At 38.1% G+C, this 18,763-nt stretch overlaps 1 long non-coding RNA gene across 1 annotated transcript in view; it reads right to left on the reverse strand.

Moving 5' to 3' along the window:
- The window catches only part of LOC148222362 (uncharacterized), a 36,009-nt gene that overhangs the window by 6,637 nt on the left and 10,609 nt on the right, over positions 1-18,763 (reverse strand). The window contains exons 2-5 of the long non-coding RNA XR_015806247.1: positions 11,064-11,190; positions 7,066-7,241; positions 1,733-1,841; positions 434-606 (exon numbers count right to left, since the gene is read on the reverse strand). This is a non-coding gene — a long non-coding RNA (uncharacterized LOC148222362). The remainder of the gene's footprint in view (positions 1-433; positions 607-1,732; positions 1,842-7,065; positions 7,242-11,063; positions 11,191-18,763) is intronic.

Raw genomic sequence — 18,763 nt, forward strand, 5'->3', positions numbered from 1 at the left:
CGTCATGAGCTCAAGCAGTACATTTTAGCAGACTGAGCTTAAGCACATGCAGATGGGTGTAACATCAATTTTTAAAAGGATATTATAAATCCATCTCTAAGCAAATTAATGTAAGAACAAAAGAGCATTTTTTTATAATCGTGGGTAATTCTGAGCAAAGTTTCAATGGTTCCTCCCAGAAATCTAGATGAAGCAATTGCAAGTTTTGATTATTTTTTTAATTCTGACTCTTAAATCACATCAGTATGAGTCTCATTATCAATGCAAGACAAAAACAAATACAATAGATCTCCTGATAAATAAATATCTTAATTTTGTCTGCTAGCCGAAGGGTCCATACACAGGTTATCTGTGGATTTACTCTTTGCTCATTGGTGACTGAAGGGCCATTTCTACCTTTCTCAGTGACACAGGGCCAAAGCTCTCAGCTCACCTGAGTGTGCCTTGCTGGCTCACAGGTACCTGTGTCAGAGAAACTGAATGCAGCCCTGAAGACTGGGCCCACCAAAGTGTTTCTTTATTCAAGATGTCTTTTAGTGGTTATGGTATTTCTGACTTTTTTTCTGGTGAAAGCAGGAGATAGCATTAGCTTGCTTCCCTGTTTGCCTGTATGAGGAAGTAAGAGAAAAAATCATAAATTCATTTTGAGAGCAAGTGAAATAATTCCATCTGCCTGCCTGATTTGACATTTTCAACTCAATTTCTCAGTTTCTCTCGTGAATGACCCAGCTCTTCCCAGGAATATGCACTGCTTAAATGTGGCCATATGCTACAATACTAACAATTACAAATAATTACTCTAATGGGGTGAATGAGTAATGCCAATTAGTTGATGTGATGATGTTTCCATGACGAACTCCAGCTTTATGGAGTTGTTCATTTTTAAGTCTAACAGCTTTCTGATATCCTTTGTCAGGCAACAGTGTAACTTGACCACCTCAATTCATAAATCTGTCCTGACAGATGCATAAAGTCATGGACTGTGCTCCTACTTAAATCAAAATTTCAACCAACACCTAATGAAGAACTAAGTTTAGGCTTAACTGTGAAGACATAGTCATAATAAAGCAGATTTCCTGATGAATACTTACTAAATAATTTCATTGTCTATTTCCTGAGGAAACCTTAAAATAGAAATATTGGTGTGCACATGTATTTTGTTACACATTGTCAAATCAAATTCTGGTTCAGGACAGCACTTTAGCCTGTTGTTAACCTCATTAACCTCAGACATCAAATACAATGGACTTGCAGATATGTCTAAACTTAAACTTAACTATCATTCAGAATAGAAATGTTTTACTTAATTGAGGGTTAAACTGAAAGCAAGCTCCTAATCCACAGAGGACAGAGTTTCTTGCTGAAGTAATATGTACATGATATTGTGTGCATGAGACTAAAATATTTGATGTCATAATGCTACTCTTGGAATTAAATATCTGTAAATCTAATTCTTAATGCTCTCAGACCAGACACTTCGTTTTTTAAATTTTGCATTTGGTTTTCTTTCTTTCTGCAACACAACTGTAGAGAGAAAGGAATTCAAGAATCATGCAGCAGACCAGCAGTACACTTTTCAAGTCTGCTGACAAAAAATCCACAGGCCCGCTGAAACAACAGACACCAACAAGTTTGTGATGATTCACATAGTTGTGTACCATATTCTGTTAGGAGGCATGGATGATTTGCATCCATTCTGGTATAAAGACATTTAATCAATATTAAATCTTACCCCACAATTTGTTGCCACACTTTTCTCTCTGCAGTTGACCTGTGATAACTCTTTGCTCACAGAGAGAGGAAGTCAGAAGCAGCAATGATCCAGAAGTCGTCCAGACATCCTGCAGGGGCAATGTTTCCACAGTCAAAGATTTGCAGAGGAGAGAGATCAGTGCATTGTTAAATTAGGGACTTAACACAGGAAAATGTCTGAGGAAGTCACAAACCAAAAGCATGGCTAGTTTTTGTAAAACCCTCAACCAGACACAACTACCAAGCGACCAGAGTTGTGTACTGGACGTTAACTTAGCAAGTTGTTTCTCCATGCACATTTACTGCCTCTTGAGCCCATGAACATATTCTGGAGGAGCAGCCTCCCCAGGCATTGGTCTCTTGGCCACACTTGAGAGCTTGGCTGTGTCAAGGTGTTCTCTGCTGTAAGTTGTCCCTGCTGCCTCTGCAAAGGCATTTCAGCACAGCTGCTCAAGCTCACGAGTGTCCCACTTGCTCAGTGAGATTCTTCACTCACGTTTGAGCAGCAGTGATATCACTGCCAGAGTATGTCAGTCACTGACATCTTGGAAACAGAAGAGGAAAGGAGACAGGCTGGAAATGCCAAAATTAAATAAAACCAATATGAATATTCTTATCACCTTCTGACAAAAGGCTACAGGAATTTGGAAACAAAGAGCATTGCACAGCTCCAGTGATTTGGTAGCTCAGTGAGTTATGTCAGTATAAATGTCTTAGAGTATTAAAAAAAGGCATCAGACTGGTAACTTCTAGTTAAATATTGATAGTTAGATCAGAGAATAGAGTCCTGTAGATATTTTGGTAAGTCAAAATTTTACCCAGTTAACACATACTGTATAAAGTATTGGGCTTTTAATTTGTGGGATTTTTCTATTTTGTTTTCAGACTCAAATTTTCAAATATTTGACAAGTTCCTAAACCTGCTTGTAAAAATCCCCAAGTCACAAGCCAGTCGGATAAAAATCTGTTCATTGTAAAAAGGGAAGGGTGAAGGGTAGGGAAGGAAAGGTTGGTTGATAAGTTTGCTGCACTATTAAAATACTTAACCACAGCCTAGAGTTCAAATCAGCACTCATATGAAGTTCCTATTTATTGGAGTATGTGAAAAGTATTCACTAAAATAATGTCTTGTTCTTGAAAGAGATGCACCTCTAATTATGATGTAAGACTAGTTCAATTTCTTGGGAATATGGAAAAGTGAGTGATAAATGTTGGGAACTGTGCTCTGGCCCATTTAAAGAACACACTTCTGTTCAAATAAGCATTACTGTAACAGTAGAGAATGGATGAGGGAGAAATCATAGAGGCATTTATCATGCTGATTCTAGGCCCACGTTGACTTGTCTAAATCTATATAAAGAAAAAGGTCTGCAAGTGGCTCTGAAAGTGATGGGAACCCATGCTTCAAACACATGTCTTGAAAGAATGTCAGAAATCTCGTTCCCCTTTTGGCTGCGGTTACAGATGCTTTCTCTGGACTGTGGGCTCACGAGTTTCACTTGTCTGGAGCACTCAAAAATACATTTTCCCCTGGAAGACAGTCTGCATATGCTTACAATAAACATTAACCAAATCAAATGACTTTCACTTTGGGATAAATACTTTCAAGTAAGTCTGTTAGTGACATTCATAGTAAATTGCTAATAATTAGTTTTTCCAATCTACTTGGGTTGTACTAACAAACACAATCACTCCTAACATATTTATACTCAGGACAAATCCTGTCTCCCTCTATATGCCCATGGAAGGTAAAATGGATATATTCTGCTGCAGGAACACATGAGAGCCCCTTTAGGTCAGGTGTGTGATCCTGCTGGCTTTGTGTGTCTCTGAACTCTGCTGGCTGGGCAGGAGCCAGGAGAAGCCGCCTGCTCACCGTGGACATCTGCCCTGGGGCTGGGGCTGGAGCAGGGCAAAGTCTGCAGCTTTCTGGCCACAAAATATGTGAGTTACAAAACATGGAAACTCTCAGCTCTGCAAAGCCAATGAAACCACATTTTCCTATAACTGTGGCTTCCCCTTTTTGCAGGCCACCCGCTCGTAATGGCTTGTTGTAAATTACACAGTGGTATCTCTGGAGATGGGAAATTCTTTTTTTATGCTTGTGAACGTAACCCAACGTGAAGTGATCCTCTAATGGGACATTTCAGGGTCTTACTGGAAGGACAGCAGTCATACCAATACCTCTCAGCACCCTTCTGCTAAGCCAAATTACAGAAGTATGAATTAGAATTATGTCTATATCATAATAAAAATAAACCCAGAACTGTTACCTTCAGCAATTTGGTTACTGGGAAATCCCTAGATACAGCTGAGCAAAGCTCCCAGTGATTTGTTCCACCAAGTCCCGAATAGTACGAAATGCAATCCAATTATTATTAGAAATTATCTGCTCTATTTTTGTGTAATTTTCTTAACAGCTCGGAATACCTAAAGAAGTACTGCAGCAGACCATAAGACTCAGCTCTGGCTGAGAAATCTGCATGCATTGCATAAAATGTATGATTCTACAACTCATTAAGTCTAATTTATGGCATATGTAATTAAGCACCTTTGAATTGAACCTAGGTCTCTAGAGATAATAACACTTAGAACTTATATAGGGCTTTTCATCTTCAAAGTGCTTTACAAACATTAACTAATTAACAACATAATAAGACATGAAAGGCGAAAGTACTTACCCATAGTGCTGCATAGCCTCTGTATAATTCAGATTTTGATGTTTTTCAGTGCAAGAACCAGTCTGGGTGCACAGGGGATTCACCAGTGGACCCCTTCACAATCAGAAAATTACTTTGTGCACATAATATCTCTGAATTCCCAGAGTCCATCCCTTCTCTGCTATTTATTGCTGAGTCAGAAGAAACAGCTCCCAAATGTGAAGGAAGGTATGGAAAACGACAGTTCACAGCAGTTTGAGGGTGTATGAGTTTTCAGAGCTTTGGAGACAGAGTAATGGGGCATAATGTAGAAAAGAGTTCCTGGAAAATTCACAATGCACAAGATTTCTGGTATCACCTAAGTCCACAACCTTCTCAAAGCCTCTAAAGATTGACTAAAAGACAGAGGAGAAGGCCTTACTTCAGCTCAAATATATTTTCCTGTAAACTCTACAGTATTTTTTTTCTTTATTTCTGTTCTTATGAAAAGTCTGAACTATCCAGCCAGCGTGTTTGTTAGTTTTGGGGGGGGGGGGGGGGGGGTTTATCACTTGGTCTAATTTACACAGAGTCTCTTGAGACAGGGTATCTTGAGACAGCCTTATTATAGGAATGAATGATTTCTTGGTAATAACAATGCTGCAGATGTTATATCAGGTTACTTGAATCCTCGCTGAACATTCCTAATGCAGAAAGATGATGGATAAAATAAAAGGGGAGCAATTAATGCCGATAGTTTTAGTGACCCATCCTCCAGACATCAGCCTGTGTCAGTGATCATTTTCCTGAGCTCAGAATGCTGCCCATTGTCTGTGCACATGCTGTGCTTGAGCATCACCTGTTCACCAGCAAGGATAATGGTTGTGGTGGCAGCATCTCTTGTCCCTGCCCAGACAATGCCTGCCTCTGTCCCTGTGGGGATTCTACAGTGACCCAAAAACTGAAAGTTTGGGGACCAGTGGAAAAGCATGGCAAGCTTATAAGGCAGAACAATACACATGTACCTGCCTAGCTGCACACCAAAAATATCTCAGACACAAACACAGATGACTCAGCAGCAGCAGTGCAGGTGGAACCCCATCAGAAATTAAAGAAAATGAGACATGCCATGGACCAGAAAATAACATGCCTGTGGAACCAGCAGGCTTTTGTGCTCCCCCACAGAGTCCAGAACAAATCCTGAAAGGTAACAATCTCACAGTAGCAATGTCTACAAGAGATCCTACAATAAACATAGGGTCTAATCAAATGCATTACGATTTTTAAATGCAAATGTAGAATAGAACTGTCAAAATGTTTTATCCCTAAATTGTGAATGCTAACCTTCCCATACTTATTATATAGCAGTACATTTTAATTTGCCTGGAGCAGAGTTGAATAAAGCAAGCATCACAAACACAATCAAATGGATATTTGAAAGAACTGCTCTTCACAATAGCTGTGCGTCTGAGCAAAGTGTCAAATGTTGATCAATTGATTACCAAAATCAAAGAATACATTTCCCAAATGAGCTTCTGCAAAGCACTCAATAGGACGAGAGAAAAGCAGCATAAAGTTCTGCAGAATAGCAGTTTTCTCTAAAATATTTACAAGTGCAACTTTCTGCTGCTTTCGTTGTTTATAACTTAGATCTGCACAGATCTAGAATGAGGAATAAAACACTTTTGATAAATCAATGGTTTGATTCAGTTTCAGTGTGGCAAATTCAGTGAAATAAAGACGGAAAACAATCTTGAAATTATCCAAAGGTATACTTTAAATCTTATAGCAAACCACACTCTCACTGGTACTATTACTCAAATTATTTTTTTTATCTTAACTGAACAAAATAATGGCAAAAATATAAAATTAAGTGTAACTACTAGTGTTCTGTCGATTTCCCATCTCCAGTGAGCTGGTTTCTGCTGTGCCAGCCATGCTGCTGTGCTTGCATTTTTTGCCTTTCTTCTGTCAGTCATCTTTGCAGAACAACTGTCCACCAAATGCACATGGTTTTTGCTCACTGACTTTAACCTGAAAACTGGGATGAAAAAACAAAAACTAACTTTCAACCTGAAACAAACCTATTATTTGCTTGAGCTTTCTTATATTTTATCCTCCTTCTAAAGGTAGGTTTTCTTGTACCACCTCTTGCAGTAGCTTCATCTGTTATACTGTGCTATCCTCACCATGACAAAACCCGAGCTGGAGTGAAAATTCTTCAATAGGCTCCCTCTGCAGAGGAAAATTCAGAGTTGTTCACGAGCAACTAAGTTCCCAGCACTGTTGTCTTTACTCCCCTATCTCTGGAAGAGGCATTTGTCCTGAAGAACATAATGGGCTCTTGACTCTGTCATGTGGCTGCTGTCTGAGTTGGAAGTTTATAAGGGAAAAGCCTGAAGGATCAAACCCATTCTTTTAATTTAAATGAAAATTTATCTCAGCAACAACTTAAAATATCAATTGAAAAGCCTCAACCTTCAGAGTTTCTGATATTTGATGTTGAGGTTCTGACTCTCCTAGGATGCAGACTCTATAGCACTTAGTCTTTTCCATGTGCTGCTGCTTTACCAAGGAGAAAAACCCCACCCACATCACATTACACTCTCAGTAATTCCTAGAGTAACAGAGATTACGCTGATCTGCAGGATTTTTCTCTTTTCTAAACAAATACCTTTCTGGAGCAAGCCTCTATGCTGAGATCCTCTTGGGTAAACAGAGAGCACTCCAGGACTTACTGCATCTTAAGGAAGTGAACAAATATTTAGCCTTATGATGCTTAGGTGGTTGATTCTCTATCTGTACTTTTCTTTCATCTTCCACCTGGAAAAGAAGCATGGCTGAAGGAACCTGACAGGAAAAGGAAAAAACAAATGAGAAGAAGAGAGAAATGGTGACTGGCCAATGTTAATAGAGAAACCAGAAATGTGGGAGATCAACAAGTTATAGGGAAGGAATATTTTGTCTCTCCTTTTACTTTTGCAGATCATTTCAACAGAGCTTTATTTCACTGTAACAAAACAGGATTTAGTTCCTTTTGCTGTGTACAGTGAAGTAAGGAAGACTTTCAAGGATCACAAAAACAACACAGAAACTTCTCATCATTCTGAATGTCCTCAGGGTGCCGAGAGAGAAGCCCCAATTTCTGTCTTTCACTGGTATTTGCTATTTTCCCAGACTCTTAACCAGGAATACTCACTCTTACAGCAGCAGGGAGAATAACATTTTATTCTACTCTGTCCTTGTTTGTCAGATTTTTTTTTTCTTCCAGTGCTGTTATTCCTATAATGGACTTTTTGATACTCCACCTCTGTATCATCTCATCCTTCAGTATCTCAGTCAGCTCCTAAGCTCAGGAGGAAACAGCAGAATTCTGCCTCTGGATCTTATTCTCATGTAGGTCTGCTAATCACATGAATACTCTTACCACAGGTGATTTAATGGTGTCATTAATCCCATCTTAATTCTAAAGAACTGAGGCAATTGCTTAGACAGGAGGCTGGACACCAAACTCAGATTTCTTATTAAACTCTTCCAATGTTCATTCGTTTTCTTTTTGCTCTAAAGTATTTGCAGAACAGGTACAAAAAGTATCAGAGAAAAAAAAAAATCCAAAACAAACAAAAAAATTAACAAACAACCCCCCCAAACCAACAAAACAAAAACAAAAACAAAAACAAAAACAAAAACAAAAACAAAAACAAAAAAACCCAAAAAAAACAAAAAACAAAAAATCCCATCAAAAACAAGTCAATGAAAGCAATTAAATGAAAGTTTTTAATAGCTAATGGTTTTTCTTCTTCTATATGACTCCTTCTATACAAGAAGGCAAGATGAGGCTCTTCCTGTGCTAGCAGATAGCTGCAGCTCTGCAGAGTTACTGAAGTGCTACTATTGACCAGACAAGATGGAACGTGTTACTGAGGCAATTGGTCAGGCTAAAGCAGTGATGGCAGCACATGGCACGTTATGGATGGCTGGAGCAGTGAGGATATCTATCTTTCTGTCTATCTACCTGTTTTCCAAGATGTCTATCATCATTGAACTTCACTACCAAGGAACAAGGGCAGCACTTAATCATCAATAGATAAATACTGTTTATGCCATTAATTGGGCACTGGGTCAGATTTTCCTTGTTTGTACCTTTGCTGCTCCTTTTTTTTTTTTTTTTTCAGCCCCACAGTTGTGAGACAGTAGCATTTTCTCACAGCCTGTATGTGTTGTTTTGGGACTCGTGTCAGTAGCAACAGCACAGCTCTGTGTGTCTGCCAGGGCTTATTCAATGGAGCTCCTTTCCAGAAAAACAAAATAGCCAACAGATGAGGGTTACAAAATTTCAAACCCAGTGGCTTTTCATAATATCTGGTCCATGGTTTGGAAGCAGCCGCAGTGTGAGCAGTCTCTGCACCTGCCCCAGCAGCCACAAGTGTCTGAATAGCAGAGGGAGTTTCCCAAGTTATACCTGCTGTAAACCCACAACTTCCATGCCTGCATTCTCTCTATAGTTAGTATTCAGCAAAGACACTGCAACAGTGCAGGGCTGTGTGTTTGCTGGCATTTTTCTTGTTCAAAGCTTTTGAGAACACTTTACTAAGGCATATAATACTGCCTTGAAATTGGCTTCTAAACCACATTTTGAGAAGATGAAACACAGGCTCTTGGCTGGGTGTTTTTGGCCTGTGCCATAGCTTGCTTGAGGCAGAAAAGCACCCCATCTCCCCCTTCCAAATCTCTCGGCTCAAGTCTCATCAGTCTGGCTCATCATGAGATTCCTCTCTAATGTAACAGTTTCTCTTTTTTTTTTTTTTTTTTTTTTTTTTCTCCTTAATTTTTACATTATAAATTACAAGCTCTGGTACATAGATTTCCCCCTTTAAGATTTAGGCTCTTACATGGTTTTAAACTCCAAGGAGAATTCATTTATCATTACAGAGTCTTACATTAAAGACCATCTTCCTGGGGTAAGGTTGGGAGTAATCATTGTACCCTCTTGTTTTTATCTGAAATATTCCAAAAGGAGAGTTAGTTAGTCTAAATTAGGCAATGGAGTTTTTGCCTTGACATTTGGGAGGTCAAACTTTGCCTGTGACTGTCAACCTCTCAGAAGAGGAGATGGCATTTGGAGTAATCCAAAACTCCTGCAGAGTTACATTACTGTGGCAGCCAGACGAGTAAATCTAGGCTGAAGATCTATTGGTTCAATTACTGCTTGGGGTCAGGACATGCCATAAATTATTAGATATGCAAATGGAAATCGCTGACTGTTGATGAAAGAAAGATGGATGGGTTTCTTAAATACTCATAATTAGTGCAAAGACTAACTATATAAACTGACATATAGTTATTTGCTTGTAAAAGACCTCTGTTACCTATGTGCAGGTAGAAATAATTACTTTTGTTTATGTGCATGTCATATTTAAAAAATAAACCTAGGAAATAATTTGGTGGTGTGTTTTGAACTTCTGCAATGCCCCTTGATTTTTGGAAGCAGTTTCAGAACAGTTCAGAAGATGATGATTCTCATTCTGCTCTCACTTACCCTGGGGTAAATCTGCAGCACTGTCCTGCATTCTGTGAACACACACTGACAATGTATTTGGGAGAACTATTTCCTTTGCCTGTGGAGGCAGAGTGTGGAAAGAATGCCACAGACCAGCTCAGGTTTGTCTATCTGCTGGAGAGTGAACGAGCTGGCACACGATAACTTGACCTTATCACAACATGAACTCTGTGGTGTTTCAAGAGGTTTTTGTGGATAGGAAAATAAAATGCAATTAAGATATTACTCTACCACACCTGTTCTTGCTGTTGCTTAAACACATTATTTACAGTCTTATTTCTCAATGTGATTAAAGTTGGAAGAACTTACTCCTACTTTAGTCATGTAAGAATCTGTTACATCTATAAAAATTTGTTGAATTTCTCTTGTGGATTCTCTCTTTTGGGAGAGAAGTTTTTACTACATGCAAGACAAAATGATTATGAGAGTGAGAATAACGTGAGCTGTTCAACGCCACCTGCTGCTGCAAGGGGAAATATATTCCCAGAGGCACCTTGGCTGAGCAGGAACAGATGCAGAACCACTGGAAAGTTTGTTCTGCTCGACAGCAAGTTTGCAGAAATACAACACAAGGCATGAGGGAATGCACTTTCCCAAAACTGATGCTGATTTTCCCAAGCAGTCTGTGGAAGCCCAGGGAGTTTCTAGAGGATATACAGCATCACTCCCTGGCTGATAACTTCCAAATAATTTTCATTTCTGTCACTATGGATAGAATGTTTTTCAAAACTACTACAGGCTTTCTGGAAGCTATTATTCACTGCTTAAATATAAATCTCTTGGCCTCAGCTCTTGCTGTCATTATTATTATTTTAATAAGAGTTCACATGGTAGGGTTTGAAAACTAGACAGTAAATTAAAAGTTACTCAAATATTCTTCAAGTAAAGATCAGAAATTAGCTCCTAATATGCAGTTTAAATTACAGAAAAAAAAATTAGGAAATACATTTTAGCTATTTATAATATAGCAGTTATATATAACCATGTGCATATATATATATAGCAGTTATATATGTACCAATGTATATATACCAGTTTGAGACAGAAATATTCTTTGTTTATGGAGGTATAGAGCCACCAGAAGCAACGGAAGGTAAGAACTGGCAACTCACCTTCTGTACCTTTGAGAGTGTGAAAGCCAGTGATGTTTAGTGGGTAAGAGTGATGGTTGAAGTGGGATGATCTCATTCCAGTGTCACACCAATGTAATTTGGGAACAACCTCTTGAATCCAACAAAACTGTACAGGGAGAATCGTAAAAATGAGAACAAACAATCAGTTTTAAAATGTTTTCCAATAAAATTTTGACAATCATTTTAAGTTTGTAAGAAGGCTGCAAGAAATATCTCAATATGTATAATTCATAATTTATGTGTAGAAACACTAGTAATAAGGAAAAAAGTATAACTTTTAAAGCATTCAAAAGATGTTTCATTTAAAATGTTATTGTTAAAAATGGGTTTTTTTAATACTCATTTTTATCTTATTAGTTCTACTCTGAATCAATCATGAAAGTATCAAAGTTCAACCAATGTTCTATTAAGCACACAAGGTACTAAAAAATGGATGAAATTTAAGAAAAATACCTGAAATAAAGAAGAAAAATAAGAAAATCACAAGCAATAACAAATATCATACCTTAGTTTATATTTTAAAAGAAATCCTATATATGCATGACATAATTTGTAAAAAAGGAATCAAGGAAAAATCCACCTTAGGGAAGTGAAGAATTGAATAAATTCCAATAATTTTTTTGTGGAAATTCTAAACAAGTGTAAATTCTCCTTATTGCTGTCCAAGTCTTGAGTGTTCTGATGAGCCTGGTCACTGGTACAGATTTGGGTCTGTTTCTGTAGGATGACAGGTTTTAGGGAAGAATAATGCATTGCTTTAAACTTACAAGAAAGAAAGATCCTGTAGAAGTTTAGCATCATATTTGTATTCTTTAGTGTTCTTTATTTCTATATCCCCATTTCCCTGTTGTGACTTTCATTTAATAAACTTTAACTAGGTTTGCTATATATAACTGCAATTGTGACACAATATAAAAGCATATTTTTCAGTAGCTAAATAATCTGTGGAAGAAAAAGTTCTCTACTAAACCTTCTGGACTTGCATAAAAATGTGGTTTATTGATTAGCTGGTAAATATTTTTAAATTTTATCATGGTTTTCTTTCTATGAAATGGCACAATGGGCCCATTCAACCAACTTTAGTCTCATTCATGTACAGAGATTTTTTTAGATGATACTCAGAAAGGGAATTCTTTACAGCTAACTCAAAGTACATTTTATTTTCTGGCCCCCTCCCCTCAGTTTGCTTATAGCCAATGACAAGCTAATTATAATATATTGCATGGGCTGTGTCTTCTTTTATTGCTTTCTTCTTTACTGCCTTATCAACAAGACTGTAGTTAAAATAATTTTTACAGCTTTAAAGAATGGAAGCAAATTCATATTTCTAGAACTTTTGCCAGAAGTATCTATATTTTCAGTAGTTGAATTTTCATTAAAATTTACAAAATACTTCTGCCTTCACTGATTTATTGTTGCATTAGGTAAAACTACCCAGAGTGTATAAAATACTGTGTTACTCCACTTGTTGTCTGATCTAACATGTTATCAGTGATTGCAAGTACATTTTATAACCCCAGCTGCTGAATCGAAAAAAAAGGTGATACAAGCATCAATCTCCAGGATAAAATCAGAGCTCTTTCTACCACGGTTTGACCTTACTGATGCCTTTGGATAGTCTTACTTGTCTAAGTCCTTGCAGCAATTACCAGGGGACGGTTAGAAAAAGCAGCTTTAATGGTGCAGATTGAAATTGTTAACAGCGTCAAAGACTCGCACACCGACCCCAGAGATTTCCAAGCACAGGAAAAATTTGAGGAAACTCTTGATGCCACTGGAGGGAAAAAAAAAATGGAATGGGGCTGTAGACATGAGGCACAGATTTTATTTGTACTCTTCATTGTCTGCATCCCTGCACTCCACAGTGTCATTTGCAAATGCAAAAAGCTATAAATAAAAAACTTAGACCTCAAGATACAGTTAAGTCCATCTGTAGCTGCCAAATCTTATTTATAGCATGAGGAGACACAGTTCATTACGGGTCACAAAAATGTTAATTTCTTGTCATAATGTAAGTAATAGTTTAAGAATAAAAAACTTCTTTTTGGACTGAAATGGTTTCTCCTAATTGAAGTTTGTTAATTTGAAATACCATCTCTGTTTGTAGACTACAGAACAGGCAAAGAAAGGATAAATGTGCCTTATCAATCTACGTCATGGTTCTAAATATAATAATATTCAAATTAAAATACTAAATCCCATCATTTTTTCATTAAAATACTGTAGGTAAATAGAAGTTCATAGTAAAAGAATTAATGATGAACAGAAAAGTCTATTTTGACTGTTTGAGTTGTAGCTGCTTATTGTTAACATTAAATGCATTTTGAATCAGTATTTTCAAAATGTTAAATCCTCCTGACCTGAAAGTGAATAAAAAGGTCCACCTTATGAACAAACTTAAGTGCTTTCCCCAGGCAAAGAATCACCAATCATTTCAATGATTCTGAAGTACATGGGTAAGTATTAAGACAAACATTATGTGAAGGATGGAGTTAATTATACTGCATATAATCAGGCACTGGTCACTCCACAAGTTGTAATTTATTTTCCCCTTATTCGCATTTAACTTCAAAGTTATTTCCGGAAATGTAAAATAACGTGATTTGAGCAGTTATGAAGATGATATGCATTTAACTTCAAAACTCTGCTTCAAACTCTTAAAAATAAATTACATACAATTTCAGGAAATAACACACCATTCTCATGCAACCTGTAATTGTTGCCTCAAAAATAGCAAGCTCATTTTTGTAGGGGAAATATCACAATTTAGGGCAACAGTATTCATCTGGCAGGTCTTATAGACATACAAGAAAACAGTTGGGTAATTTGCATCAATATGCTAATCTAAATTTATAGCAGAGTGTATTTGGTTGAAATGGTCATATGACTGTAACTTCATATGGAAAATGAGCAGACTGGTTTGAATTAATATCTAACCCCTACTGTAGAGCAGACAGTCTCTTCAGTAAAATGGGGAGGGCTGTAGACTTCTACAGCTTGTATTTATCATCACAACTTTTTTCCTTTATAATATATTTTTCTTTTTTTTTTTAATTATGCAGGGGAGCTTCTTTTGAGCTTGAGTCCTTTAGAAGGGTTTACAATCCCTGTGTATATGAACATATCTAAAATTCCAGCATCTAGGTCAGTACTAAGCTTTCTAAATACTTAACAAACATCTTTTTGTATCCCGTCATGTCAGATTTAATTGTCCATGGTGAAAGGAAATGCTAATCAGAATTCAGGAGAAGTACTCTAAGACATGTGTCTTTCCAACCTGGGAAAGGAATGATCCTGGGAAAAGCATATAAGGAAAAAAGCAAGTTTTCATCTTATTTAAAACATCAAAACAAATTAAATTATTTAAAATTTTCATTGTTAACTACTGTATGGCTTTTATACAACAGCTCTATAAGACGAGGTGCACTGAGGCACACTGAGGGAAAAGCTCACTTCACAAATACCTGGTCCCTTCCAGAATCCAGCCCAGAAGGATGGTATTTGAGAAGTATTAAATCATACACTGCTTTTACAAAGCTATTTTTAGTAGCTTTGAAAAAGATCTCTTTTTCGTTCTCTGTTCCGTGGTTTCCCCAAGTATTCCTAATATCTGTTCACTCTCTGTAGCTGCCCACCACAGCAGGTCAGCAACCCTTGTGGGGCTGAGAGAAACTCAGACTTGCTGTGCACTGGCTTTTGCTGCTTCTGCCCAGCAGTAGCATGCCCAGAGTAACTCCAGTTGTGGAAGTTTGCCACTCTGAAAAATAACAAAGATCCACACAAAGAGCTGAGAAGGTGCAGCTGCCAACACCACTCTGGGGTAACTTACACTGGGACAAGCCACACCAGTCACAGCCCTTAGCCCTTCCTAAGCTGGTGTCTTCCTTGAGGCCGATTCCTTCTGGGAACTATCCGTGGCTGCATGCAAGTGACAATTAGTCCAAATCGAGTGCAAGCACCTCTGCAAGGCACCCAGGAAGGCCTGAGCCCAATGAAGCCAACAGAAGTTTTCCAGTTGTTTGCAAAGATGCTCTGACATCCTCAGAGGGAACAGCTCTTTACATGTTTCTCAGGTCCACATTTGATCTGCAAAACAGATCCTTTGCGACTGAGATTGCTCTTTATTTGTTTTTGTGTGGCCCTATCTAAATGATGATAATGCAACTCCAGCTGAATATTATTTGCTAGAATTATCTGTCATATGAAAAGTGTTAAAGTTTCTTTTCATAGCTGATGTAAGCTTTCATCTGAAAAAAGAGACCTTTAAGAACATTTTCTCCACAAAATGCACTAGGATCTTTGAAAAGTTGTATAAAGGTGCAACTATAATCCACAAAAATAACCCAGATTTTGTTTAGAGCAGCCTTGCAAGCAGGAGGCTCGTGGCACTGCATTTGCAGCAGTGCTGGTGTGCACAGCTGGGTAGGGACAAACAGGAAGGCAAGGTCCTCGCCTGGCAGAGCTGACAACTTCAATCAGGGTGACAGGGTAACACAGAGTGACAGCAGAGGCGTTCAGAGGGTGGGAAGGGCAACAGCAAACGAAGATGAGGGGAAAATTGATATGCCAGAGCACTGTTTTGAAGGGACCCAGATGAGCACGCTGTTGCAATACCTTAAGGTTGGCTTGTTTGCTTTTTTAATTTCAAGAGTGTCAAATTCAGGAGTGACTGCCCAGTTATCAGCAAGCTGATGCAAAGAACAAGAATTTTGGTTTGGAATGAAAAAAGAGCAGGAGGACAGGAAGAGCATCTGGTAGGAAAAGCATAAGGAGGAAGTACCTAGAACAGCAGCATTTTCTCCAGGTTCGGTTACATCTGTAAAATATCAAAGTATCCTAAATAAAAGTGCTGTTGGGCAAGTGCTTGGGAGTGACAGGGATGGGCAGGAATGGCAGCAGTTCAAGTGCATACCTATCTTAATGAAGTCTCACACTGGTCTCGCAACAGCCCTTTAGAGAAATCATAGCACACCATTCTTAGAAAGCCAACTTGGAACAGCCTCTCCTTGTGTAGGAAACCACTCCTACGATCTCCTGCAGGTATAGGAGTGAAATTATCTGCTGCAGTAAATTCACAAGTTTAGCATTCCTTGCTACTGTGACCAAAGGTTAATGTTTTGCTGCTTGACTGAATCAAAATCACCAGTTGCCTATTACATATTTTTGTGGTCTTGCTCACACATTTGACTTCAGCAGACTTTGAGTAGTCTAATTCCCTGAGTGGTAAATGAAAGCCATGTATGTAAGAGATTAAGTTTTGTTACTGCAGAACAAAGCAATTCCACAAATGGTTTTCTCTTGTAGCTGATTGGGTCACTGAGGGTAGCTCCAGGCAGCACAGGCAGCTCCTGGCTGCAAACATGTTGGGTGACCATCAGCCTGGTGAAAACACGGAGAAGGAGGGACTGCAGCAAATGGAACAAATACCTGACTTCAGGGCTATGGCTGCTCTTGGCACAGATGCTGCGTGCAGCAGATATCACAACATGTGGTGCTGTGCAATAGCCATCCCTGACACAGATGAACACACAATAAGAACATTAAAGACTTTCAGGGGGAAGAGAAAGGGGTTTGGAATACCATCTCATTTCAATCCACTTCCGAAAACTACAGAGAATGAGCATTATTTTTGAAAAAAATTTCTAATCCAGATGCTCAATAACATCCTACAAAACTTTGCTTTATTTTAAATACTCCAGAAGAATTGAAAGGAGGCCTCCTTTCAAAAATGAGAGTAAAAACCTGAAATTCTTTAAATTAATAGTCTAGTGTATGGCCATGCTCCTACTCAGAGTAACTAATTGGATAATTTAGCCGTAGCACTGACCTGAACAATGTTACCCTCTTGGAAGTTCACCTTTCTGTCAAGCTGGCAGTGAGTGAATTTGAATGATTTGAAGCTGTCCTTGCAAAGTTGTGCCTGAGCAGGGTCATGGTAAGCAGCTGTGTGGAGCACGGGGTGGAAGTGTTAACCAGAGATGTTCCATTTGAGAGCACAACTCTGCGAGCTTCTCACTGAACTATCATTTACTATGCAAATGCCAAAATAAAAAGAGATAAGGTTCTTTACTGAATATATGGTGACACTGCATTAGTTCTAGGAGACAAAAAATGGGAGTCACTGAGGATGAGGAGGTGCACTGCAAGTGCCAGAAAGCAAGCCTGAAAGGTAGAGGGAGCAGGCTATTTCTCTTTGTTATCGAGTGAAATGACTCCACAAATATGACAATAAATCACTGCAGGAATCAATCTGAGTGGAGGCAACTGCTCCATGCTGATAATGCATCAATCAATATTTAATGTTTACACTTTAATTAATCTGCACGTAGGAAGCATTCTTTCAGTGACAAAAAAGTGATGAGAAATAAAACACCTTTTATATCAAACAGCGACGAATGGCTGCCTATCTGTGAGGCTTTGATTGGGCCCTCAATTGATCATTGCAGCCTCTTTCGATTGCACCAGTGTGCAATGTCACATTTGGGTATAAAGCAAACACCATCTCTTTGAGGGAAGGAGGGGGAGCTTCTGAATCTGCTTTGGAGTGATTACAACTTAATCAGAACAAAGAAAGACTGATAGAAAGGTGAGTTCTTTGGAAAGACTGGGTGGAAGCAATTAAACAAAAAAAGATTTTCAACATCTGCATCAATGACACCTATCTGAACAGATTTTTACTGTGTATTACAATTATTGATAACTGCTCAGGCTTTGCACAGAAAAACAATTCAGATGTTGACTGGTAAAACTGCCTTCCCTTATCAGAGCTACCAGTGGAGATTGAGAATTGGTCATTTTGTCACTGTTCTGAATGTCAGGGAAGTGCCAGGTGCTGTGTGGACACGGGAGAAGTCACAATTCCTGCCTCAGAGTGTTTTTCCTCACTGCTCTGTTTAACTCTTGTAAACTCTAGTTCCTTCTTTTTAAAGGGCCTGATTCATTGTTCATTGATGTCAACTGAATGACTTCTATTGACTTCGGCAGGCATTGCATTAGTCCATAGATGAATGGTATTGAAAGGCACAGTGATGAAAGACAAATGAAAAGACAGTGATACTAGGCCAGTAATGTTCAATTATTCCTTTAAAAAAAAGGAATACTACAACAGTACATTCTCCATACATAACTAAAGCTTTCCTATGCTTATGTCTAAAACAACTGTTTGAAATGTACAGACTTTTCACATAATAAATGCAATAGTAGCTATTAAAAATACAGAGAGGTGAGCATTCTGGGACTTAGCTCAATTAAATATATTAGAAATATGAATCCAGGTACAAAATTGCCATAACCTTACAGAGGGTATAACCCAGGGAAATTTTATGCTATTTTGTGTATCAAATTTGAGTTATTTTGCAAAGACTGTCATGAAGCTAGGATCGGGCAAGGGACCTATGCAAATGTCAAATCATTTTAAGCTTTTAAGTAGACCTGCCACTGATTAAAAACAATTACATTTTTGTTTTTTTTCACTGAAGAACTTTTGTTGTTCATAAAAATATGAGACAATTGCCTTCTCACCAAAATCTATAAACAGATTTTCAGCAGATTTACTACATGCACACATATCTACACACAGAGTTATGTCTGCAGTTTAACTTTTCCATGAAAACTTCTTCCCCCTTCTGTGCAAATAAGTTGAACAAGCTAAGAAAAATTAAAGGGCAAAGTCAAAAGAG

The sequence above is a fragment of the Sturnus vulgaris genome, chromosome 12, assembly GCF_052056855.1.
Source record: "Sturnus vulgaris isolate bStuVul1 chromosome 12, bStuVul1.hap1, whole genome shotgun sequence".
Classification (NCBI taxonomy): domain Eukaryota; kingdom Metazoa; phylum Chordata; class Aves; order Passeriformes; family Sturnidae; genus Sturnus; species Sturnus vulgaris.